We start from the raw sequence: 26,543 nt of genomic DNA on the forward strand, positions 1-26,543 counted from the left end.
AGATTTCTTTCTGCTGGAGTTGCTATGAAAACAGACTCCTGAATGGTTATCATACCACAAGTTGGTAAACACCTACATGAATGAATCCAACCCAGAACATAGCACAGCCAAGAGCCTGAGAGGAGACCTACTAGCAAGATCTGAACTCCTCGGTCCAGATGTTCCAGAAGCTAGTTCTACCATCTGACGTTTCAGCATCATGAGCCAATCAAATCCCCTTTGTCCCTATGCTCCTCACAAGTAACCAGAGAGACCTAACAAATGGGGGGCTCAGTATCTTAAGACACAGACATGTTGAAAATGATCCACTGGTTGTGTTAAAAAGGAGACAGTGATACCTCCAACTCCTTAAGTAAAAATGTTTGTATTTGTGGTCCCTTGCAACTGGCTTTTACGTATGTCTTCAAGCCCATTATTTTACTATATGTTTTTAAAACTCTAACATTTTTATTTTTGAAGGCCTAAGTCCTTGGCATTCAGCCTACAAACCTGTAATTCTACTGACCAAGTAACTAAAGACCTTCTCACTTTTTAGCCAGTGTTCCCTCTAAGGATCCCAGAGCTTCACCCTCGTCAATAAAAAGCCTTCCAGCTGAATGTATCCCAAGAACAAAAGGCACATTTTGAACCTTGCTGGCAACACACCCCAGGTACCAGGCCTGCTGCTTTGGGAAGGAGACCCTCTCACTTGCCACACTTTTTCACACAGGTGATTGAGCGGAACAAATCAATTGTTGGGTGGTCAGAGGCTAATAAGAAATAAAACAAGGGCTAGAGAGATGAGGTTAATTAGAATAATGGACCAGAGAAAAATGACTCAAAGATCTAGAGAAAATGTCTTAACAGGCACATCCAACTGGAGCTAGAAGAATGCCAATTAAGTGGCTGTCCTTGTTCCTAATCATTTTGGGACATACTTTTATTTCCCATAGCTCTTGTACCAGCAAAAAAGAATTAAAGCGTTTGGAAAAGTCTAGAAAGATCAAACAGGGCCTGTGAGGTGGCAGTGACGTATAAAGGCTCAACATGCCTCGTACGAGCAATCCCAGAGTGGAAAATGCACGCGGAAATGAAACAACGCCTGCACACCAACACCCCCGGGAAAGGTTTCCACGGGGAGGACCATATAGTGCGGCGGTGAAGAGCCAGGGCACCAGACGGACAGTGCCTGGGTTCAAGTCCTAGCTGTCCTTCTCATAAGCAAGGATTTCTGAGTCACGAGTCACTTAACCTCACCGTGCATCCGTTTTCTCATCTGTAGAACAGATTTTTAGAACTGAAACCCTCTCATAGAGTTTTTGTGAATTAATACATACACGCTTGGAATCACGGGTGGCACAGAATAAAGTCTCAGTTAAAGTAGCTAGTATGGAGTCGACTTCTTACAAACTAGCGTTATGCTCTCAAACAACTGCTGTTCGTTGGACGTTCTCAAGATGAGGTTCTTCCTGAGTTTTGAAAATTCTCCTTTTACCTCTCATTCCTTTTTCAGAGAGAAAGAGGAAACTCTGCAAGCAGGGATAGGTGAAAACACCACGTGCAAGTTCTTCCAGGCGTATGTATCTCTATATAGTGGAGAAGTTCCTCAGCATGGTTTATTCTAGGAGTAGAATTTCAGGAAATTGCCACGTTTAAGAAGAAGGACTGGAAGAATGGATTTTTGTCACCGTTAATGAATGATCTGGGACAGATCTGGACAAAGGCGAGGCACGGCCTCTCTGGGGAAGAACATCCCGCGAGAAAGGTTTATGGATGGTCTGTAAGAGTTGGCAGTCAGACAGTCAACTCCCGACACATTGTAAGCAGACCCCCCCTGGCAAGGAGACACTGCCACACCAAACCGCACCCAGACGGGCAGCAGCAGTTCAAAACAGTAGAGAAAACGCCCTCAGAAAGCGCCTAATCTCTCCCGCTGATACTCAGGCATCCGGGTATTAAGAGGAGAGCAGCACGAGAGCTGAGCCACACGCCAAACCTCCAATGTCAACGGCAAGTTGTCAAGTCTCGCCTTACATGGATCGTTTTCCCCTTTCGTGATTATTGTTTTAGTTTCTGAAATGATATTTGGAGACAGGGGTGTTCCATGTTTGGGGAGATGTAAGAAAACCACTCTGAAGGCTGTCATGTGCCTGATCAAAGTTTTTCCTGAATCCTTAGCCTTGACTGAAACTGAATTTTAGCTTTTTCTTTACTAAAAAAGAATATCAGGAACTAAACTGGATGCCTTAAGTTGTATTTTAATCATGTTCTTTTATGTTTTAGAAGTTGCGAGGGTCTACATAAGAAGTTAATAAAATTAATGGCTCTTTTCATTTCTTCAATAACCCTAGCCATTCCATAAATTATGTAAATAAGAGTTATGTGATGGGATATATTTTATCTTTTGCCTCCAAAACGTTATGGGATACAGAGACTTGCTTTAGCTTTCATGCAACAAATGCACAAAGAACACCAGACATCAACACGCACTCACTGAAACAACAAAGCAACAATAGACAAGCTTCCTTAAGCGGGTGGAAGAAATCAGAGCTAACAATGAAAGATATTAACATCCAACTCCTTTCAATCTATGCAGACTTGAGTTTTCTTTCAAAAAGAAGCATGTGAATTTTCAGGACAGATGCACCAAGTGTATACTTCATTTAAAAATTAGGATTTACAGGAAATTTAAGACACAGTCTATCATAAGGCAGGAGATCAAACCAGCTCTGATTAACTTACAGACCAAACATATCCTCAACCACATGTCTTTAGGCCAGTGTAGCACCCTGAACTCCAAATTTCTTTTTTTTTTTTTTTTTTAAGAGAAGATGAGGGGAAGCTGGGAGAGGGAAAAGGAGAGAGAATCTTAAGCAAGGCTCCATGCCCAGCGCAGAGCCCCATATGGGGCTCTATCTCATGACCCTGAGATCATGACCTGAGCCAAAATCAAGAGTCATAAGCTTAACTGACTGAGCCACCCAGGTGCCCCTGAACTCTGAATTTCTAAGGTTTTGTGGATGCAGGTCAGGCACCAAACACAATCTTCCCAGCATTTTAGGTTTATAATTTATATTATCCGAAACTGGTCATAAACATCCAAGAGTCAACATGTCAACAACCAATATAAAACAGATCATCCCACTTGTGCTCATTTTGTAATTTTTAAAGTTAATTCAGTGCACGAAACATGAGCAAATTAATAGGGAATCAAGGCTCTCCACCATCTTCACCAATCTTTTTAAAAAAATTCTGCAAGAAAGTGCAATGAGTTTGCCAGCATACCTCCCAAAACCCTTTGCCGTTCTTTCTAAACCAAGAGCATCATTATCCTGTTCCAGAGTCTGTGCAAAGCACTGTATAGGTATCATCTCATTTAATCCTTGCAATAATATTATGAGCAAGATTATGCTATTACCCATGGCTCAGATAAGTAAGAGCCCAGAAAGAGGAAGAGAAAGTAATTTGTCCAAGGACAAAGAGCCAGTGAATGAGAGTGCTGGGATTTGATCTTGGAATCCAGAGTCCTTAATTAACCTGTACCACCCACAATACCTTTTTGGCCCAAATGGCAAATGATTCTGTCTTCACGGTCAAGATGATGTATAACCCTTTCTGGATGCGACACACAGAGTATCAAAGACTTGTTTAGTATAGAGTGGAAACTTTCCAGAGAAAACCCAGGGGCAGTATTCTATTCCTATAATAAAGGTGATGTGTGTGGTTTTATTTCTTCTCTTCCCCTCTCATCCAGATGCAGTCCTCTTAGGTATCATGAAAATACAGAAATTCACAGGGAAATTCCCAAATGGCTCTATGTCCATAACTACTAACCGTGAGCACAGCTACCATCCTCTGGCCACTGCCAGTGCTGAGGAGTCACACTGAATCACACAGACCTGGCAAACAGGTACATTCAGAACAAACAAGAGGCTTGGATGCAGGACAGTGAGCAGGGGGTGGGGGGAACACAGGAGGAGGGAAATCTTGAGTGTGGGTGTTCAGGGAAGACCTCTCCAAGAAGTTGATATTTGAACTGAGCAGTAAGGAATGAGGGAGTGAGCCTATGAAGCAGAGAAATCATTCCGGATAGAGAATACCACAGCCCAGAGGCAACAGAGAATTTATGGCATCTGAGCACGGCAATGGTGTCTCAATAAAATATTTGAAACCACAGAGCAGAAGCCCAAAGCTTCCAAGAGTCTCTTGAATGGGCAACATCTTCGAGACACGATTTCCAGAGAGTCAACTGCCGCTTGACAAACAGCCACCATCGAGTCAGTGCCACCACTTGTCAATCTTCGGGACACACGGCCGATGGGGCCCTCCGCGGACACAGCCACAAACTCTGACATGCTCATGCAGCAGCTTCTGTGAGCAAAGGACACTGTTCCTGGAGGGCTGTTACCAGGAAGATCGGTGGGGGACCGGGGCCTGCTGTGCAGACTCAGCACAGAGGCAGGGCCCAGGATAAGGCAGGGTGAGATCGACATCATGGAGCATCAGCCTGCATGAGCGAAACCCTACGGAGTTTCAGATTATCATCAGCAATACCAACTTGAAAGCAGTTAGTGAATTTTGCTTGTGAGGCAGGCCCACTGTCTGAGTAAGTAAAAAAACGGAATACAAAAAAAGAACTGCACACCTCTCAGGGGAAATGGTCAAAAAGGGACCGAGAGATCTAAGTTCTGTTAGCGGGGCCATCCAGCAGAACACATGGCCGCAGGGTCTTTGAAGACGGGCATCAAAGCCGCCTCCCAAGGCTCTACTTGAACTTGGAAGAGAATCCTGGGTTGGAAGCAACAGATTGTGAAATATACCTTGTCTACGAGTGAGACAATGACCAACAAGCCAGATGCAGGACAGTAAAAACTCCTCCAAGACCAGGATTTCTACTGCATCACCTGGGCTGTGTAGCACAGTGCTGGCATCTGTTAACCACTGGCAAGCAACCACTAAGCATAGCTTAGCTATGCTAAGCTCTTTGTAAGCATCGCTTCCCACTAACTTTTCACAGGGAGCTAGTTCCCGTTTCCATCCCCAGCTCCCAGATGAGGAGGCAGTAGCCCAGAGAGGTTCAGTAACTTGCCCAATGTTGCTCAGCCAGTAAGCGGAAAAGGTGGAATCTGATTCTCGGCTGATCTAAGTTCAAAGCAGACACTCTTAAGCACACAGCTGCCCCATATCCCCAGCAGGCATTTGGTAATGTTTATGGATGCAGCAACTACCATGAGTCATGAGCATCTATCACAGGCTGGTCCAGGCAGATGCGATATAATGAAGCATCGGGAAGTCTCATTCTACTCATTCTATGAGATGTAAATTTTCACAAGAGTAATGCAAAGCCAATCTGAATTAGAAAAATTGGACAGGGGTCTTGTGCTCCCCTTTACCCAAGGTTAAGTTTTCAGCAGAGATGCAGGGGCCAGCAAATAACAGAGATGCAGGGTGGATAGCATTGTCCAGTCTCTGGGGGACAGTGCAAAGCCATCAGCAATGTCCCCTGCACATACTGGCACGAACAGAATTGGGTATAAGGCTGCACATCACTAGGACCTCGGGCTGGTACTCAAGCTTTGAGAAAAGCTTGTATCCGAAGGAGAGAAAATTCATTAGAAAATTCTCGAGCTTAAATTGTGGTTGACAGTTCCCTTAGGAAAGAAATGTATTCCTCAGATTTGCCATGGCACTCTCAGTAAGAATACTATGGTCCTAAAATATTTACTGAGCTATGTATCTCCACTGAAAATCAAAGAAACCAAAATTCAAACATGTGAAATTCAAATGAGAGATTATACACACAAGTCAATGGAAGACAGAAGACATTCACTGAAAACATGTAAGAAAAATTCATATCGTAATTTTGTATAAGTAATTAAAACTGTGGCTCAGGAACCATTTACCTTTTCTTCCTTACTACTAGAATGTGATATTTGTCAGGACATCAAATTTCTCAAGTCTGAGGATACACTTCCGAGATGCTCTTATGTTAGGTGTTATTAAAAGGATATAAGTAGATAGAAGGCATTACAACTGCAGGGAGAATTCTTTAAAGAGGCCTGCCTCAGCTGGGAGGACTACTCTTTTTGCTCCTTGCACTCCTGCCTCTTTCTTCAGGATGTAGAAGCAGTGGCTGGAGAGCCAGCAGCCATAATGTGACCTTGAAAACAGAACAACACTTCAACAGGCAGGCAGAGCAGAAAGACAGAAAGCACAAACTGCTCTACCCCAAACACCCTTCATGAGAGAGAATATGCAACTCATTTTTTAAAACTTATATAGCTGTATCTCTGTTACTAGAAAACAATTCTGAAGTGATATAGTGATATGAAAACGTGTCTGAAGACTACCCAATTTTTTCTGAGGGGAAAAAAAAATGAGGAAACTCATGAATTGGGATTCTGATTACTCCTCTATTCACCAAGCTATGTGTTTAAGTATGACTTTCCTTCTTAATTACTACCACTAGCCCAGAAAGCATAGTTGCTGAACCTGTCTCTATGTTTTGACATGTAACACTTGTGAAATTCAAACATACTTGTAGATATCCAAAGCTTATCATTTATTAAGGACCGTATTAAAGGTGGAAGATCTTAAAACACTTTCAGAATCTGATGATTAAAGGAAATTTAATCGTTCTTCATTGGCATTTGATCTTCAGCCTGCCATAATCTACCCATATATCCCTTCATCCATATTCGATACTAAAGAGACATTTCAACAGCTTGTCCATCAACTGCAAAGTAACATACAGAAAAACCACATTACTTAGAAAATAAAAGAGCTGTCCCCCACACTCAATGAGCTCATGAAAGCCCAATATGATTAAAAGGGTGAAGAAGGCAGACTCCACTAGGCGACCCAGAATGAGTGCAAAGAGCCATCCATCTATTATATTTGTAAGGAGTTTCAAAATTTTCAAAGTGCTTTCGTATACATTATATCCTGTTTCATCCTTAAAACTACACCCTGCGTGGTAGTCAGGGCAGGTATTTTTTTTTTTTTTTTTATTCTCGTTTCTTCTTGATAAATGGTTTGCTCGAGATCAGAGAGACTGCTACCCAGTGAGGTACCTTCTTTATCCTCTTTACCCTCTTTGATGCTTAGCTTAGGGGTCAGCAAACTATGGCCTTCGGGCCAAATATGGCCCACTGACTGTTTTTTGTAGTTTCACTGGACCAGTCACACCCATTTGTTTACATATTGTCCCTGATTTTGTGCTACATTAGCAGAGTTGACCACAAAGTCACAACCATGACTCCAGGGCCCAGGAACCTGACAATATATATCATCTGGCTGTTTCAAAGACAAAATTTGCAGACCCCGCATTAGATCACCATCTCAGTTACAGATCCTATTCCTGAAAGCCATAATGCTAGCTTAGAGGACGACACACTTATTCCTGCTGGCTTTGGAAGTCCTGCTTGATAATGAGGCATTTTGAGGAATTACTGTATCTGCTACGGGGTCACCTGCAAAGGTGGGTCGTGGTTTTCAAGTGGGACACAATATTCGCATTGTTTGCCACTTACCCTGAACTTTTAACGTGTCTCACAGCCATAAAAAGCCTGGGGGTCACTGGTTGGGGGCATGCATGATGCCACAGGACTGCAACACACGAGGGACACTGAAAGCAGAAAGAAGAGAAGAAGTTAATGGGAGGGGCCGATGGCGATGCTTCAAAAGCGAGGCATTCACATGAGCCCCGGGATTCCTTGTGGACACACAACTTTGAAATTCAGTATGCTGTCACGTAGCTAAGCATCTTTTTTGCCTGTTCCCTTACAGAATCAGCATTTCATTAGCTCACACTCTGGGCTAGACAACGTAGTATGAAAAGTAAGGGCAAGATGATCCCTGAGTCCCAGTGAGGATTTCGCTTTGGGTTGTAGTCTTTTGGTCTCTCCCAGTACATCTAGTAGAAATGACAAGAGGAAATACACGTATGTGCACACACATCACACATGCACATGGGAACACACGCACACAAGCACCCTGGTCTTTTCAAAAAAAAAAAAAAAAAAAAAAAAGGACAAGCGATCTCCCCCGCCAGCCAAACCCCAAAATCTCACTTGCCACAGTTCACAGCTCTCTTTCCAGCTGCATTTCAAATGCAGGAGGAGGCTGGGACGCAGCCTTCTTATGGAAGCGGCAGCCTGCGGGTGGGCACACGTGCACAGGCTGCGAGCTTCCGCGGCGGGGTTGGGTTATTAGTCGGATACTGACCAAGTCCAATTCCAAGTAAGATGAAATTGCTGACAGTTAAGTCAACTCATCCTCAAGCAGTTTCAGAAAGATTTTGTGAAGAGCAGTCAGTAGCGAGGTTTTGCAGGCCAGGCCTTTTCTGCCTAGATCCTGGGGATGATAATGCTACCTATGCAGGCCTGCAGACAGCAGGAGGGACTCTGTCACACGGGGAAACGGAACTCCAGAATGAGTAGAAAGCCTGAGCCCTCCGGTGCACACGTGTGCTGGTCTCCCTCAACAATGAACTCAGACAAAAATCCACGAACGACACGTTTTCTGAATCTAATCAGAGAAGTTGAAACTGAAAAGGAGATGTATGAAGTTTTATGATTTGAATAGTCACATCGTATCTCCGGAAACTATGTGGGTTGTCTGTCTACCAGAGCTCAGAAGAGAGTTAAGGGGTGGTGCTCCCAGTTGAGTGCCTCTTCTGGATAAGAGATAAACTCAGGCCAGATTGGTGCACATTATGTTTTCTAGGTATGAGTTATCTACACGAAGTGTAAACCGTTTGCCAAACATATTACGGCTTAAGAATCTTCATTCTTATACGAATTGAACATGCTGTGCTAGCATCATCCCTCAGTAACAAGGCAGCTTAAGAGTAGGCTAAGAATGAATCAAAAATATTTTTAAAGATAATTTCAGTTGGCAAAGGCTGTAATCGTTCAAACTTAATTGGTGAACTCATTAATGAGAAACTGCCACCACAAGAAAGAGAGCCATTGTCATCGACTTATCAGAGCAATGAGATAACGAAGTTAATGATATTGTTTTCAGTGGGTTTACACTTGCTTCCTTTTAAAGTCTACATTTTCCAAACATTTGTTCTGACACTCCATGTGTTTGCTCCTCTTAAAAAAAAAAAAAAAACCTATCAGCCGTGGGCTCCTCAAGGAAAAGTCGGCAGATCACAGCCCTAACATCAGGGCAAAGCAATTGGAAAACTTTTCTACCCTTTATTATCTACTTGTAAAATGTTATAAGCCTGTAAACTAGTTAATTTATGAGCCGTGTTAATAATTTGCTCACACTTGATCGCAGGTTTCGCAAACACCGTTTCCAGGGATGCGGGAGGGTGATTTGTAGGTCCGGCTTCTCTCCTAAGGGGACACTAACTAATTTGACACAGTAACATGACATTGATGGTGGGGCACACTAATGACCATACTCCAAGACGCGGCTGTCAGCCTGTCGTTCCAGTGAGAAGCAGCTTGCTTTCACTGCTGCTCAGTACACGATGCTCAACTAATTATTCAGACAGCGACATTAATGAGAACCCTCGTGTTTATTTTCAACATACTAACCAGCGCTTAGCTTCCATTTGTCTGATATGGTCACTGATAAAGTGTGTTTCGTGAATAGTAAATTTGAACTCTAATATAACAAAGAAGCACTGGGGAAAAATAAGGAACATCTGATTAGAAAACTATCCTTGTCTACTCAACTTGTTTTCTGCCTCAAATATCGTCAAGGACAAAGTGACAGGTAACAGGAAATGCCAGGAGTACCAAGAAAACTAAAAGAAATATTTTCAACCACATATGTCCATGTACAATCTTGACTTGTGACCAAGGCCCCTGGATCACAAAATGGTCATGAGAAACTTCTATCTCAAAGAAATTTCACTAACTTTAGAATACTGAATAAATTTTTTGAAGTTATTTCTCAATGGAATGACCAAAAAGTTCCTTTGCTCTAATGGGTTTTTTCAACATAAGAAAAGTTTGATCTTTGTGAAACTATCTCAGATGTGATCTTTACAAACATCACTAATTGCAACCTAAGGCTTTTTTCCTAAATCTATTGTAAAACCCTACTACTGAGGGTTTTTTCCAAAAGTGTTCTTCAATATCCCCTTATACATCATATTTCAAGTCTACTAAACCTTGCAATCAAGTTCTTTCTATTTTAAATTAAATTTCCATTTTTGTATGATAAATTCTGTCCTTTTTATGGTGATAATAATCCTAAAATATTCATATAATCATAATTTAAAATGAGTAACTTTAAAAAAAGGTACACTTAGATCTACTAGAGGTACTGAAAAACTGAAAACACCCCTGATGTGGTTCATTGTAAAATGTACACTTTGAATTAAGTAACAGTGGTAGTATTTCAACAAATGTTCTCTCCGGCATCATGATAAGAAATTTTCTACTCAATACTATGTATGACTCCTGATCTTACAGAATAGCAAAGTAAGTATGAGTCCACTGTACATCACTTTGGGAATGAAAAGGTCATCACATGTAAGTAACATTTCTTAAGTATGTATTTCTAAACTTACAATAGATCTGCGACTTTAGAATGCCAAAATACATAAATGGCATGTAACATGTAAGAAGCAGATCCAGATCCCAGACTAATTTTTTTAAAGTATTTTCAACAAGTATACAGATTACTTCTCTCAAATGAGCATTACTGTTTCCAAATGATACTCTTTCCATGGGCACCTGTTACAGCTTCTCAGATGATTGGTATCTGTGCAGTTTATTTATGGTAAGCATTCATCCTCCATAACAACCTAAAAAGATATGGCTGGTGTGTGGCAGAGACCAGCCAGATGCCCATTAAATTCCCTTCTTCTTTCTAGATGCAGAGATGGGATATTAGTTCCCAGCTTCCCTCACCGTTAGGTGGGGCCTTGTGCCTGAGTTCCGGTGAAATAGATCAAAGTGGGTATGTTACTTTCATTCCGACCCTGAGGCTTTCCTGAACATCACTAATGTCCTCTCTCTTCCCTTGACTGTGCACCTAGAGGTCCAGTGGAGAACTCCCCATTCTGGCAGATTGTGGAGTCATGGAATGGAATATGCCAAGGTCCCCAAAACACAATGAGTAAAAGAGCCACCACCTCTGGTCCTCACCAGCCAGCAACAGACTGAGCTTCCTAAGAAATAAAACTGTACCAAGTTAAGACTCTGAAATTCAGGAGTGTTTGCTGTAACTGCCAGTAACTCTTACCTGAATAAAGAGACCTTTCTGCTTTCTCCCTGGCTCCAAAGTTATACTTGAATCTCCAGGCCACCATACCTAAACAGAGGCACTATAGATTTGGAAAAATCCCAGCTGTGATTATTTGCTCCTCTAATTAAGCTAACGATAGAAAATGCATCAGGTGTAGCTTTCCTTACTTAATCTTCACAGCCCTACGGGGAGGTCTGATTCCCATTTTATGGATGAGAATACTAAACCTGTAAGAAATGAAATATAAGCAAATAGTGCAAATGTATATTCAGTTGACATTTTCCTAATTGAATGCCTCTTTTAATATCTAAATTTTACAGAAAATTCTTATTTCTAAAGCAAACATTTTTGGCTCTAGTTTATAAAAGAAAAAATTCTATGACATTCTCCAAAATTAAATAGAACATTTTTAATAAAATGTGTGAGGGGAAAGTGTCAAGTTACAGTACAATTGGTAAAATGTCAGAAACTTCTGTAGAGGTTTTGAAAAGCCAGCAACAAAAGGGGATGTGTCTCAGATGTTCTTGGTGATTAAAAAAAAAGCCATATTTCAAAAACTATATATATTGCTATGCTGAAATCATATTAATTGTTTAGTAATCAATGTTTTACATAATTTTACATCCTTACTGCGATGGTAGTTGACTATACTTGTAAGGCATTTTGCTATACTTTAGTCATATTTTAGAATAAGGATAGACAAACTTTTTTGGTAAAGGGCCAGACAATGAATATTTTAGACTATGTTGCTGTAAGTTGTCTACTGCAACTACTCAACCATGCCCTTGTAGTAAGAAAGTAATCACAGGCAATAAGTAAACTAACGGGTATCGTGTTCTGATAAAACTTTATTTACAAAAGCAGGTAGTGGGCCTAAGGGCCATATTTTGCCAACTTCTGTTCTAGAAAATTGATTGGGTTGGGGAGTTGCATATTGACACATAACATTATGATTTCTCCTATGTAAAATAATGGGAAATAGTCTTTGGTTAGCACTTTCACCCAGGATATCTAATGGTCAGGAGCTGATTACTGATGTCCAGGAGAGAGAGCAGCCTTCCTTTGCCCAAGGTTCAAGAGATAGGTAGATGACAACACTCAGTTTCCATATAAGTTCTAACCCCGCTGTCCCATTCTTTGCCCTAAGTCACGTACCTTTGCCTGACTCATGGGCTCATTGCCCATACAAAGCACTTACAGGCATCCCATGCCTTTTGAACAAAATCCAAGTACTTTTGTAACAAGAAGAAAAAGCTGATGGTTTTGCTCAGCCAGCATAGTCAAGTCTCTGCATTAAGGTAATGTAGGCAAATTACCTTAAAGTGACCTTATATTAAGGACTTCCTAAAAATAATAAAAGAAAGCAAAATAAATAATGTGTAGGCTCTAAATGTCACTAGGAGAATGAGTGCTAGGAGCAAGAAATGACAACTTCTAAGTTTCCAAATTAGGCATGAGGACTCCCCAAATTAGAATCAAACAGGTTCTCTGGTTTTGGAGGATGTGCTTTGTTAACCAATTTCAGGAGCTATGTGTCCAATAATAGAAAATGTGAGAGAGAATGTATCAAATGCATTCCCTTATTACTCTTAAGAATGTAAAGTTGTAACAAGGTTTTAGTTCACTTTTTCTTTTGCATGACAAAATTCAGAGACACACACAAAGATGCTTTTTAAAAAAAATCTCAGTTCCCTGTTAATGTTATTATAACAGTTAAGTGTACAAGATGGTTTCAGACATAAAATGGATAAATTTTATGAATCTGTTTTACCTAAATGTCAATCACAAAAGAACAAGAGCAGGTAAATGATAGTCCAGTCTGACAAAGGAATATTTTGGAGTCATTAAAAATGATAGTGGGAACAGGAAAATATGTGCAAATGCCTGTTATAATGTTACATGAAATAAGCAAGATAGAAAAATTATATCTACACTAGACTCTCAACTGCATAAAAATATGTGTCAATAACGAACAGGAAAAAATAGTTAAACTAGCAGTTTTGCTCTGGAGGAAATGTGACTAGGTGATATTTTTTCTTCAGAATTTTTGTATGTTCAATATTCTAAAACAAGCAGTATTTAAAATAATGGTTATAGAATCTGAAAGAGTTATCTGATCTTCAAAAAGAAAAAGAAATTTGTTGTACATGTATACTCATTTATTAATGGCTTTTGATTGCCTTGTTTTCAGACCAGAAGTATCTTGAGAGGAGAGATTTGTGTTCTCTCTCATGTCCCAAGCACAGTGTTTATAGCATCTTACACAATCAACATTCTTTGAAACAAATGAATAGACCACCTTACTTTTTTACAAGTCTTTCCAATGGGATTCCACAAATAAATTAAATTTTTATACTTCAAGGCTTTAAAAAATATAAATAATTTTGTTTAAAGAGGTTGAGTGCTTCTGGATTATAGCTGCCAATAAACTGCTTGCTACAAAATTATACTTTCTCCCCTCTCCTTTTTCCATGATGGCACATAACAATTTGTCTTTTAATAACTTAAAATAATTCTGAGTCATTTGCTCATTAAAAACAAAATACATCTTGATCACAAAGCTTGGCATTTCATAAATATTTACCCCCAAAGCGCTGCCTGCTTTGAAGCTGGGATGGTAAGCTCCTGATTGACAAGTAACTTCTGTGCACAAAGAGGGAGAAGACCTCTCCCTTGTGTCAGCTGGGAGAAGAGCGCCATTCTGTCTTCACACTCACTCTCCTGTGGAGGCTCTTTCCCAACAGCCAAAAAACACATGGCAAATGAGATCATCATTCATTGTTTTCCTTCTCTCCATCTATCTCTCTCTCAGACAGAAAGACAGACAGACACACACACACACACACACACACACACACACACACAACATATGCATGCATGTCTACCGGGCAAGCACTCCCTGCTAGTACACTTTCAATGGCTCCCCAGTACTCTTAAGAGTAAAAATCAAAACCCTTCCCTTGGCCCTTACAAGGCCCTCAAAATCCAGCTGTGGCAGAGTCTCTCCAATGGCTCAGCCAAGCTTCTCACTGAGCTGGAAGGATGGCAGGAAGGGAGACTGAGGACAGTAAAGATTTTAGCTCCTTTTCTGAGAACCACCATGGTCAGCAAGACAATGGGATAAGAAATGCATCTTTCTTTAAAAACAAAACAAAACAGGGCATCATAAAGTAAACACTTGATTATATTTTTCCTTTGCTTAGCATATCATGAAAAATTTCCCCAATCATCTTCTGGACAAAAATAAACCGAGATTAGTACACACACACAAAAAAACTAAAGTCATAAAAAGCAACTTTAGTTTTCTCCTTAAGACCTAACACTTTGCCCATGGGTCCTCTGTGAGTCCTTAAAAATGGCAAGTGGGAAATGTTTAGTTAGTCCTCACCACAGGTGAACTCTTCTCCCCAAACCTGTCACCTCCAGGAGTAGAAGAGAAAAATAGGTTCAATCACAGCACACAGACAGGCCCTGCCATATGAAAACCAACCTGTTTGTCATCAAACTAATTTGCCACTTGCGGTAGAAGATTTCATCGGATAGTGGAGGGAATGCATGCTACAGCCTGGCTCATCAACAAATCGCCCTGCCCAACCCCAGAGGAAGATGGGCTCTTAGTTGGGATTAAATGAAAGACATTCTCCTCGTGACATGCAAAAACTAAGGGCCTCTGAGGGCTATCGCTCTTCTTGATCTCTGGGAGAACAAGGTATTTATTGATGAGCAGGATACAAAAACAGAAGGTGCTATGCTTCCTTTTGATCAAACCCCAGTGGCTAAAACCAAAGTAACATATTGCTGAGGACTACCACATGATAACTAATTCCATTTCATTTTCTTCTTCCTGGGGACACAGGCAGATCACACTGCCCAATTTCCCTGGCTCAGACTGATTTCTGGTCAAAGGGATGTGAGCAGAAGCAAGGCGTTACTGCTTACAGGCATGCCAAATAATCAACAGTGCTCCCTGTTCCTCTTCCCCCAGACTGTGGAGACCCCTCCTTGTCCCTTGTAGCAAGCACAAGACGGAGGAGGTTCATTCAGGGGACAGGCACTGATGGGGAAGGAGAACAACATATACCTTTATGATGTTTAGCCACTCAAATTTGTGACACAGAAGCTAGCATAACACATCCTAAGTTTACACTTTGTTGTAGGCTTCATTAGGATTAACAATCATAAATAAATACTTAGTGTTGGCTTTGTCTCCACGTCTCCCATCTCGATCCCATGGGACCATGCCTTATTATTCTGTGTAACCTTCTTTTAGAAAAGACCCACCACCACCGTCTCTCAAAAGTCTGTTGTTGATAAGTAGAGTCACAGATAATTGTCAATGAAGAGGGAAAGCGTTCACTTGATAGCTACTTTTTCAGGACTTACTGTGGGCCAAACACTGTGTTTGAAGCTGAACAGAGCTTGGAATGGAGATAAGGAAGGTTTCCATTTTCATGAGGCCCACAGTCTACTATGAAACCAACATAAATGCCTGGGAATAACTTACCATACAAATCTGACCTAAGCACAAGAGGTCAGAAAAGACTTCAGGGCAAAAATGATCTGTAAGCTGAAGACAATGAAGGTAAGCGGGACTTAGCCAGGTAGACAGGACTGGGTGGAGGGTGAGGAGATTCTCCAAAGGAATATTCTCCAATGGCGCTCTAGGTCAAAATACACATGAGCAAGCATAAACACTGGGCCCTGAAATAACCTTCTGTTTCTCAATGATTTTAAAAACATAATCTGGGACTAACAGGGCTTCCAAACCAAAAACAAGGCCAAATATATTGAGTAATTCAGAAATAAAAGAATATTATTACCCTCTGCTAGGTGTCTCAATGGTGTAACTTAATACAAAACACTTGTTTTTCTACCACTGACAGGGAGAAAGGAGAGGGGTTATTCACACTGAAACTGCTTTTCTAAATGGCCTGAGAAAACAGGAACAAGAGAAACGAGGCAGCCTCAGTTCAGAGACCACAGCCTTACTCCTTCTTAAAAATCCAACCACCTCCTCCATTATAAATATCATAACTGGCCCTCAGAAAACAAAGTGGGTTTTGTTTATTCTTTAGCTCCATAAACCCATGAGGAAAGAGCACTAGAATAGGGTCCAAGGCCCCAGGTTCTTGTTAGCCCTGGATGACCACTTAGCTATACCCCTTTACTGGGTCCTGTCTTCTGTAGAACGTCAACAGTGAGTTTGGAGAACTGGAAAGTCCTTTCTGGCACCAATATCCAAACTCGAGTCCTCATCAGAATCACCCAGAAGGCTTGTTCTAACAGGACTGCCGGGCCCTAACCCCCGAGTTTCTGATTCACTGAGGCCAGGACCAGCTGAATCTGTCCCTGGTGTGGCCTCTACCAAGGTACCTTGCTCAACCTCAGGGCACCAGGACTTTATCCTCTCTCCCAAGGAAGTCTAACTCTATAGGAAATACTTGGAGCTCTGCAATCTATTCTCCAGCGGCTGCCCATGTGGCTCATTCTGACACCTGCCCCAGAAGTGACTCTCTTCCAGTGCTCTGCCATCAGTCTGCGAGTAAGACGCAGCCCTTCTGCACGCTCCTCAGCTTACACCTCTCCAGCCTCTCCCACACCCTGCCCTCCCACCCTACCTCTCCAGGCTCTCCCACCCAGCTCCATCCCCGCTGGCGGCAGCTGGCCACACAGGGCTCTTCCTCTCCCATACCATGCTCTATGTTCCCAGCTCTGGGGTTTGGTCCTCGTCACTGCTTCTACATGGACAGTTCTTCCCCCAGCTCGTTGTATGTGGAGATCATTCTCAACCCCTAGATCTTATGGCTGATGCCATTCCTGATCGGATTAAGTGGCCTTCCCCCAAGGTATGAGCTGTATATGATTTCCTTCATGCATGTTCATCACAGGGAAGTATAACTGCCCGTTCCTTTCACTGTTTACATTCTCTGTCCCCCTCTACTTGAAGGGAAACTCCATGAAAGCAGGAATCTGTTCTGTGTCCTTCCCTACGAGGCACCCAGCCCCCTCGCCAATGAATGTCCCACAGTAGGTGCTCAAGGAGATTTGCCGGATGCTTATAAAGGACTAAATCAAATTATCCTATACTATCCTTCACTTACGGGGGGTGGGGGGGGGAACTAAGGAGAAGGTAAAACCCAGTAACTCTGAGCAATAAATAATACAATGAGCTGCAGAGCCCAGAGTGACTTGAAATGCATGAGGCAAACTGAAGTTACTGGAATAAGGCATCTATGTCAGCATTTCAGGCATCAGGAGGTGAGGTGGATGGAGAGGTGTAAGAGATCCTCGTACAGCTCAAATCACCCCTCAAGACGCCCACCCTGTCTCTGATAAGCCATTTCATATCATTTCTGCAACTTGTATCCATAACCCTCGACGTCTTGAACTTCTTTTTAATGTCACCCCACTCCCGCTGCCAGGTGCAAGGGGGAGTGGAGGTACTCAAGTTTTTTGCAAGCTGAGCTCCTCTGCCCTGGATGACTCCGAAAAACCACTTGTAAGTAGTATATGTTAACCACAGTTCGTCATTTTGTCACAGGTGTTTGACTAAAAAGAGGACAAAGCCTTTTAAGAGAGTCCGCCTCTATTATGTCATTGTGTATATTCCGCACCACACCTAAAAGCTAACAAGATCCTTTCTTTCTACGCCATGGCAACCAGAGGAGGTAACGCTGCATAATTTTGCTAGGGGCATCCTATATGCTCCAAAATGTTCACGCCTTTACAAAAAAACATGTTAAAGTAGAATTTTAACACAACTTGTCATAAAAGCTGACACGAGTACACTCGAGAGGAAACCAAATGACAGGAGTTGTACCTGGCAGTTCAACAGAATACAGGATAAATACTCTTCCGAACTCAGCCAAAGCCCTGGTTAAAAGTTCAAACAAGGGAGACGCAGTGAATGAATATTCAAAGTATACCATCCCAAACGATTTCTCTATAATTATTTTTAAAAATTCATTAAAATGCACTAAATTTCGTAGCAGGCTGGTGGGGCGAAATCCGTGCCAATTCTGCTTCTGACGCTAATTTACTGGCGGTGTGGTCTTAGAAAAGTCACTCCCCCTCTCCGAAATATATAAGATGTCTGAGCCATTCGATGATTTCAGAGGGTCTGTCCAGTCCGCCTAGTGTCTGAGTCTATGAATGTTTCTGGGCTTGCATCTTCGGCGGGACAGACTCAGAGAAAAAGGAGAGCTTACCCCTACCTGGCTCCTTATAAGACAGACACGTGGGAACCTCCATCCTTTCTGGAAAGTCAAGGTGGAGGGTGGCTCTACTCTGGCTTATTGTATCTGCTCAAATAAAGTTATGTTTCCATGTACTGCAGGAGGGTGAGTTGATGTAGTAATTACCTGTTACTCTTGACAAGTAAGGTAATTAATGTAGCAAAATACCACTGCAATGTGTGTAAATTTAGACCACCATAATTAAAGCACCCGTCTGTTCAACAAACTGTTCAATTAAGAAAAAATATTGATGGTGTACATTTTTTGAAATTAGAAAACGTATGGAATGAATGAATCTCCCTTGGTTGACATCCATTTCTAGAATGCTTTCTCAGCAGGGAGCATCCATAAAGGGTTATAATGGAGTAACTTCCACTAAAACACAGAAGTATTTCTGTATGTACACTATTAAGACAAGACTCTCTCCTGTACATATTTATTTAGGATTCTTGTTCCATAAAACCTGTCAGAAAATGAGCTCAAGGAGTATCGGAACCCTAAAACTATAGGAAGTAGCAAAAAAAATGCTGCAAAATTATGATTGTTCAACTATCCAAGTAACAAAGGTTGTTCTCGAGTATCATCGTCTGAAAGTAGCATCATCTAGTTGCCAATTTTAAAGAGCCCGAGGCACGGAACACGCCAAAGACAAATAAAATAACTGCAAAGCCCCCAGTACTCCTTGAACAGAGAGACAGTGCTATCAAAGTTGGCTGTGTTGTGCTTTTCTCTGGTTTCTGCCCGTGTCTACCAGTCATCTTCAGACCAAAGGTTAACATGCTGAACAAGTAGGCTACTTGGTCCTCCACTTGAAGCAAAATGTATCTCCTTGCTAGTCTGCTTTTGAAAAACTCGAGCCACGTCGAAACGCCCCCCCCAAAATTAAATCAGACTCGCCATAAGACTGATAGAAAAAGAATCCAACAGTGACCAGATCAGGCGAAAGCAGTTACCTCTAAATGTGTTCACAGTGGGGGGAGAAAAAAAAGCAAAGCTCACTGACATCTATGCAGGGTAGCAGAAGTAGGGAACAAGGGAGGGGTGCTCCCAGCTCACTCCAGGGAGGAAATCCCAAGGGCTTTTTCTCTTAATTCTTCTACTTAGATAAATTTGGAGGAAGACACAACAAGGTGGCCTGAGTAAAGAAACAGCCGGAATTCAAGCAGACTAAACAGTGTTATACGGGGAAGAAATGGTGTATGATTTCAGTGTCATTTAATAATGGATACACTTGTTTGGGGGTTTGCTCTCACATTTTTGTATAGTGTATCTCACCTTGGGAGACTTAAAAATCTAGAGAGAAGTAACTCAAAGGCATCTTCAAGTGAATTCTCAGCTTATCATAGTAAATTTAAGTCCTAATATCTGAGAACTTGGATGTATCCCCAAGTAAAGAATAAAAAGTACAAGGAGACATTCTAGACTGCAACATGGTGAGGGAATTAAACCATTTCTCCAACTAAAATATTCTGATTTCACACTTGGAAATAATATTGTCATTAAAAGGACCAGGATGAAGAAATTACTTGCACTGGCTATGGGTACAAACAAGGCTAGAAGGTCCTCACACGGAAGAGGCTTTTGTAAAAGCAGCCTTAGAACTTACAGTACCTGGTGGTACTAAAGCATGAACTTTTAAAAATGAGCATTTGGGGAGCACCTGGGTGGCTCAGTTGATGAAGTTTCTGCCTTCGGCTCAAGTCATGACCCTGGGGTCCTGGGATCAAGCCTCATGGAACCCCATGTCGGGCTCCCTGCTCAGTAGGGAGTCTGCTTCTCCCTCTCCCTCTGCCCCTTCCCCCCACCCCCCTCTTTCTGTGAAATAATAAAATCTTTTTTAAAAATGAGCATGCATTTTTTCCTTCCTTTTTTTACTCTCCTAGTTTGAAAGGATGCCAGGATGCTGAATCTGCTTATGGTAGGGACAGGGGAAAAAGAGGGGCAAGGGACATGAATTGGGGATCCGATGCCAGATTCACTGACTGCAAACTAAAATTTCCAACTCTCAAATGCTGTGTGAACCACCGAAGAGCAAAAGAAAGTCCAGTGTCCTGGCTCACTGGGTGAAATTTACGGAAGGTGACATTTCCAGAGGCACTTATTTCAAAGATTAAATCGGATGACATCTCATGGGCTGTGTAATATTACAAGACATTACAAAACTATTTCACATTGATTCTGTCATGGGATCCTTACAAACATGAATTCCATTGTATGGACAAGTAAACTACGGCCAGGGGCAGCTAACTGGTATGGCTGAGTTCCCAAAAGCTACTGTACTGCAACAACGGGTTCTCCCTTGAATGGGATAAATATGGCTCTTGGTCCCACTACATCAATTTCTGGAGAGCATTTGAAATATTTTCACCTTAGTCCTTACAGTTGTGACACGTGTTTTAAAATTTGTGCCTTAAAATTACCAGGCATACTGGTTAATACGTTCCAAAATAATGGTAGTTTAAGTTAAGTAATCACCCAAGTTGGGGAAACACAAACCTGGTTCCAAATTCTGGTTTAGCTGTTTTGTAAAAATATCAGCCTAAACTCTGTGAACCTATGAACCCAACTGAGCTTAAACAGTCAATTATGCTTAGGATTTGTTCTCCCCCCCGCCCCAACAAAAGAGGGCCCAAGGAAACCACCACCACCATCTTCAACTTCCAACTTCACGTAAATCGGTTCTTGGTGTAACTGTAACCTTCTTTTAACCTTTTCTTCTTGCCCCTTTGATGGCCTTACCCTGTGGCCCTCTCTCAACTCACAGACCGAATCTAAGAACCACGTGGCTGGAGGATGACTTCTACGGTCACAGACATTCTCCAGATGTAGAAGCTGATGTAAGAAATAGAAAAAAAGTGACTGGGCCAGAAAGAAGGAAGGACAATGATAACCGTCATATGTACTCATCTTTTACCAAAAGAAACTTAAAAGTGAGTGAAAGGCAGAAGAGATTCTTCTTCCTTTTTCATTCTTGAAATTAATAAAAACTGCAGAAAAAACAAATGGCGAATGGGTGAGCAGGTGCAACTGAACTTATGTTAAGGTGTTAAAACATGTGAGTCAATGTTTCCTGGGTTTAAACAACTTTAAGAGACTCACTGATGTGAAGTCACCCAAATTCTGGTCTTATATGAACTCCATGCGTACTTCTTTTCTACATAAGAGAAAATTCTCAAACCAAGACATCTAAAGTGCTAAAAAAGTGAGATGGCTGTTTAGAGCACTGGTAACTCCCAGAGTTAAATGTCCCCTTGCATTTAGCAAATGCCATCTTGGGCATCCAGCAAAATAATAATTTGAAATACTTTTTATTTAATTAGGTAAATAGCACATAAAGCGAACATTACTTTTTACATACCACGCACTGTGCTCAAAACTATTTTTGCCAAATCCCATTTAACCCAAAAGGACCTGATAAACTAGGATACTTTCCATTCCCACAGTGAGGTAGGCGCTTCTTTACTTCCATCTTCAATGGGAAAACAAAGGCTTAAAAAGATTAAATAACTTTCCCAAGGTCACAAAGTTACTAAGTAGCTTAGCCAGAATTTGAAACCAGATCCCTTTTCCCAACTTCGGTAATTACTTAACAACTATACTACCACACTTTAGAACATATCAGCTAATACTCTTGGTATAAGATTTCCTGATTCATGTTGATACTGGAAAGAAAAGCAACTTGAAAAAACAACTTTGTTTTAAGAAGATTGTTTTGAATTAAAAGTCATTTTTTTGTGCTGGTAACACGAAGACTGATTACTTTTTAGGTTATAGTAATAGTTATTACCTTATGAGTGCTCCATGTAAATGCTTCCTCAGAATTTGGTGTTTCTGTCTATCATAATACAAAGGATAGAAAATATCCAAATGCTGTTAACAGTGAAATTCTTGTATCCTCCAGACCTCTATCTCAAGTTATGAGATAAAGCCACAATGGTCCTGGTCTTCTAATAAAGAATCCTGTCAAGAAATAACTCAAGGAATCTTACCCAAATTGTATATAAAGTATAATTAAGAACCACCCTTCCCCCGCCCCCCCCCCGCCAAAAAAAAAGCCTGTTTGGAGGATGAACACTGAATGAATCACCACAAATTTATCTAACAGACAGAAGGCTGTTAGATAAAGAGACACTATCCCAGATCACTAACTGCCCTCGTTCTTCTTGCCAGGAGAGAAGGAATACTAACGTTAGAAACTCCTGGAAGAGAACAGTGTGACACACAAATACCAAAGAAGCTAATACAGGGAGAGGGACGGATAGTATGCAGTACCACACACTGTGACACTACAGAAAAAGGAGAGATAGTAATGGACTGACTGGCAAAATAAGCAAGTTTTTGCCAACTTCCGGTCTCAGAAGTTCTTCTTTTGGGTATATGCTCCTTTATAAAAAATAGCCATTTTTCCATCTCTTCCTCTCCCATCACTGCTCTTGGTTATTTCTACCTGGGATGTTGAAAACTCTCTACACCTCTCCGTTTATGTGCTATATGAATTTCTATCTTCATGTCATCTGTGTGAGGTTTCGGACAACTGAGTAGAACAAATGGACAAAGGCGATAGTTCTTAAAGTTCTAGACTTAAACCATTCTGATGATTTCAGGTGCTACAGACATGACAACAAACTGCATTGAACTGCATACTTAGAAGTCCCCTTTCCAATTCCCTTTCATCCCCTTCTCATGATGTCAAGGACAAAGCCTCATCTGAGCCCTGGTCTGACACCTAATACATGCTAATGTGTATCATTAACAAAGAAAGAACCTCTCCGGCCCAATACCCCAGGGAGAAGTAGGCAAGAGAATACAGAGAATTTCTGCCACGGGTCAGCAAATTATGGTCCAAAGGCAAACCTGGCCTGCTGTTGATTTTTGTAATAGCCGTAAGTTAAGGAGGGATTTTATATTTTTAAATGATTACAAGAAAAAAAATCAAAGCGTAATATTTCACGTGGAAAATTTACATGAAAATCAAAGTTCTGTGTCCACAGTTTTCCTGGGACACAGCCATGCCCATTTATCGCCGTACCGTTTCTTGCCGATTTGGGATTACCATGCAGGAGGTGAGCAGTTGCACCATAAACCAGATGGTCTGTGAAGCCAAAAATATTTACTACGTGGTCCTTTAGAGAAAAATGATGCCAACTCCTGGGTATATCATCATTCTGGTCTGCATAGTATTTATTTTAGGTTACCATCGGGCTCTGGTAACTGATACTGGTGTTTGTTTGTTTTTTTCCTTTAAGAGATGATGTCAAATTTCCTTTTTAAATGGACATATCCTAACAAGCAAGGGGACTTCAAGGGAGATAAAAGCAAACAAAGTATAGGTGGTATTTAGACCAAAATCAGAAAAACGTGAAGAATACGTGAGAATGGCCAAGGTGGAAAAATAATCAACGGAGGAGATGGGTGCAGGCGGGGAGAGGCTGGGATATAAAACGAAAGACTATGTAAATAAGATAATCCAGACGCAGGGATCTGTCTTCTGAGGTGGCAGAGGAGTCTGCAATGTGGACCCCTAGTGGACAGAAGGTCAGGCAGGCTACCCAAGAACATCAGGTTGGTCAGCCTCGTCAAGGGGAGCAGCGGGTTCTTGCGCGGGCCAAGAATTCCTAGCCTGGCAACTGGGGAGACGGTCAGTCCAAAACAACCAAGGCTGTAAGTCAGGTAAAACAAGAGCAGAAGTCCAAGAGGCTCAGCAGGAGTCTAGGACAAATGCTTCAGAGCAAGGATCTCTTTGCACTGATCATCTATCCAGTATGACTGGAAGAAGATTCCTTTAGCTTCCTTCACCCTGATGGAAACGTTTCCAAAGTGCAGCGAGCATGAGAGACTTCCTGCATCTTAGAATAAGTTCCCATTACTACTGACAACACTACATCCTCTTCAATGCTCGATATGCACAGGGTTTCTTCTTTCACAACAAGGTTTCCCCAACAGTTTGGCTATCGTCTTTTTTTAAAAAATGTCTTCTGGTACAACAATCTTCCATTACAATATTCATCTTTCATTACTCTTGAATACGCATCTTGTCTGCAGCCTTTCAAGTAAACGTTTCCCCCCCCCCCCCAGACAGAATTGTACTGTGGTCTTCCATGAACAACAATTTCTATTGTTGAGTCATAGATACTATCATAGCAGTGTTAAAAATTCATCATCTTTTTCTTTCCATATGATTGTTTTTTAAAACAAGCTAGTAAAACTTAAAACTTACCATGTCTGAAGAAAAAAAAAAAAAAAGGACCTGAAATGCTGAATTTTAAACTTTGGAAATAAGACAAGTACAACCGAATGTCATCTTTTCCAGCATGGTATTTCAACTGGTCATCACTTCTTAGGTGGGTTAGAATTAGTTTTATCTGCTCTTGACTCCGAAGGCTCAGACAAGAGGTTCCCATTTCTTTTAAACCATGATGGACTATTTTTACTAAATTCCAAGCACTCCCACACACACACAGACACTAAGTTTTCATACTTCTTTGTTAAGTATTAATTAGTTCATACAGAATATCTACCAAATTGCCAATCAGAGCTCACAGACTGAAATATTTATGGCCAAAAGCCAAAAACCTTGATGGTTTGGTTAACCCCATAAGTCTTATCTCATGCAAATCACTGAATTAACTTTGGGTCTTCTGAAACCCAAAAAACAGCTCAATGAAGTGTATACTCGAAGCTGTGTATGCAGCATCCTTTCCTCCAAACCCCCCTCCCAAACAGGACCAATGGACAGATGGGGAGTCAGGCCATTCTGGGGAAGTTGACTCCACCCTGGCTGCAGTGGTTAAAAAAAAAAAAAAAAAAAGTCACCTAGGGTATGTCAATTGACATCCTCTTCCTCCCTGGCCATGGGGTGGGCCTAACAGGCTGGAAAGCACTCCAATTTGAGCTTCAAGAATTTTTCTGAAATTTTAAAGAAAAGACTCCCTATTTCTCTCTCCTTCTTGGCCATGTTCAAGGAAATTTCAAGGAAATCTATGACTGAACAGTTGCCAGGCACTATCTTACAAGTGCAAATAAGGCCAGTCTGATAGACCAACACTGTGGAAAACAGCAGAGAGAACTGGATCGAGTCTCCTGCAGTCTACCTCCTAATAAGGACTTTATTAAGTCTGGTTAAGCCTGCCTCATCTGGACTTTCTGTTGCTTACAACCAAATCCATCCTAACTAAAATTCTGAAATACTCAAGGATTGGATTTCCGAAAGCCCTGGGATTCTGGGACCCCAGGCCCTGGGAACCACTCCTCTACTGAGGAGTAGATTTTTATACATGTACATGGGGGTATCAGAATGTGCAAAGTAACCAATTCGTGTTCATGTCAAGCTTGATGAGTATTTTTCAGAGTGTTTGTAACTCCAGGTCAGGCATGTCACTGGGAAAATGATACAAGATAACATCAAGAAACTGCCTGATGTCCCTCCTCTAATTCTAAGATGGCTAGGCCGGCTGTCAGGATTATGGTAGAGCAACATGAGATGAGCGGGCTCCAGGTGGCTCACTGAAAATGCTTTCAGCTAGCTCTGCATCAAAAGGCACCACTTAACCATTTCATTAACATCCTTCATTTCCAGAGAAGGGAGAAAATTCATGACCATAGAAGACTTGCTTTAAGCTTGCCATACGAAGTGGGAAACTTTACTGTAAGCAAGATTAGATGATTTAAGAAAACAAAACAAAACAACAACAACAAAAAAACCCACATTAAATGCTTCAAATATTCCTATAAACTAGGGAGTCTGTGAGGCTGAGATTTGGGGTTTTTGCCCCAGGGTCTGGAGGAGAGAGACTGTTGGCCTAGAAGAAGAAAATAAAAATCAATGGGGGAAAAACAAAGCTGGTATTTAGGGCTTGCGCTTCGAAGTCCTCAGTTCAAATCAAGACACAACCTATTTGGCTGATTGAAAGATTCAGAAGTTGAAAAGAATGGAGTTTGATGTCCGTTGAATTACTTGTCAGAACTGTTTGAAAACTTGCATAGGAGCAGAATAGCATGTATTCTGGTGGCAGTAGAATTCCACTTGATCTGTTTGTTTACTACTCTGTGCCCCCCAAAATCTGGAGTAATATTTGCCAAAGAGACTAGTAGTCATCTCTGCGGGTGGGATTC

General features: G+C 41.4%; 1 protein-coding gene across 7 annotated transcripts in view; it reads right to left on the reverse strand.

The window, feature by feature from the left end:
- The window catches only part of FOXP1 (forkhead box P1), a 574,460-nt gene that overhangs the window by 365,187 nt on the left and 182,730 nt on the right, over positions 1-26,543 (reverse strand). For all 7 annotated transcript variants that reach the window (XM_027584345.2, XM_035728162.1, XM_027584350.2 and 4 more), the window contains one exon: positions 7,512-7,606. The gene's annotated coding sequence lies outside the window, so the exon portion shown is untranslated. The remainder of the gene's footprint in view (positions 1-7,511; positions 7,607-26,543) is intronic.

This window comes from Zalophus californianus, chromosome 1 (genome assembly GCF_009762305.2).
Source record: "Zalophus californianus isolate mZalCal1 chromosome 1, mZalCal1.pri.v2, whole genome shotgun sequence".
NCBI lineage: Eukaryota > Metazoa > Chordata > Mammalia > Carnivora > Otariidae > Zalophus > Zalophus californianus.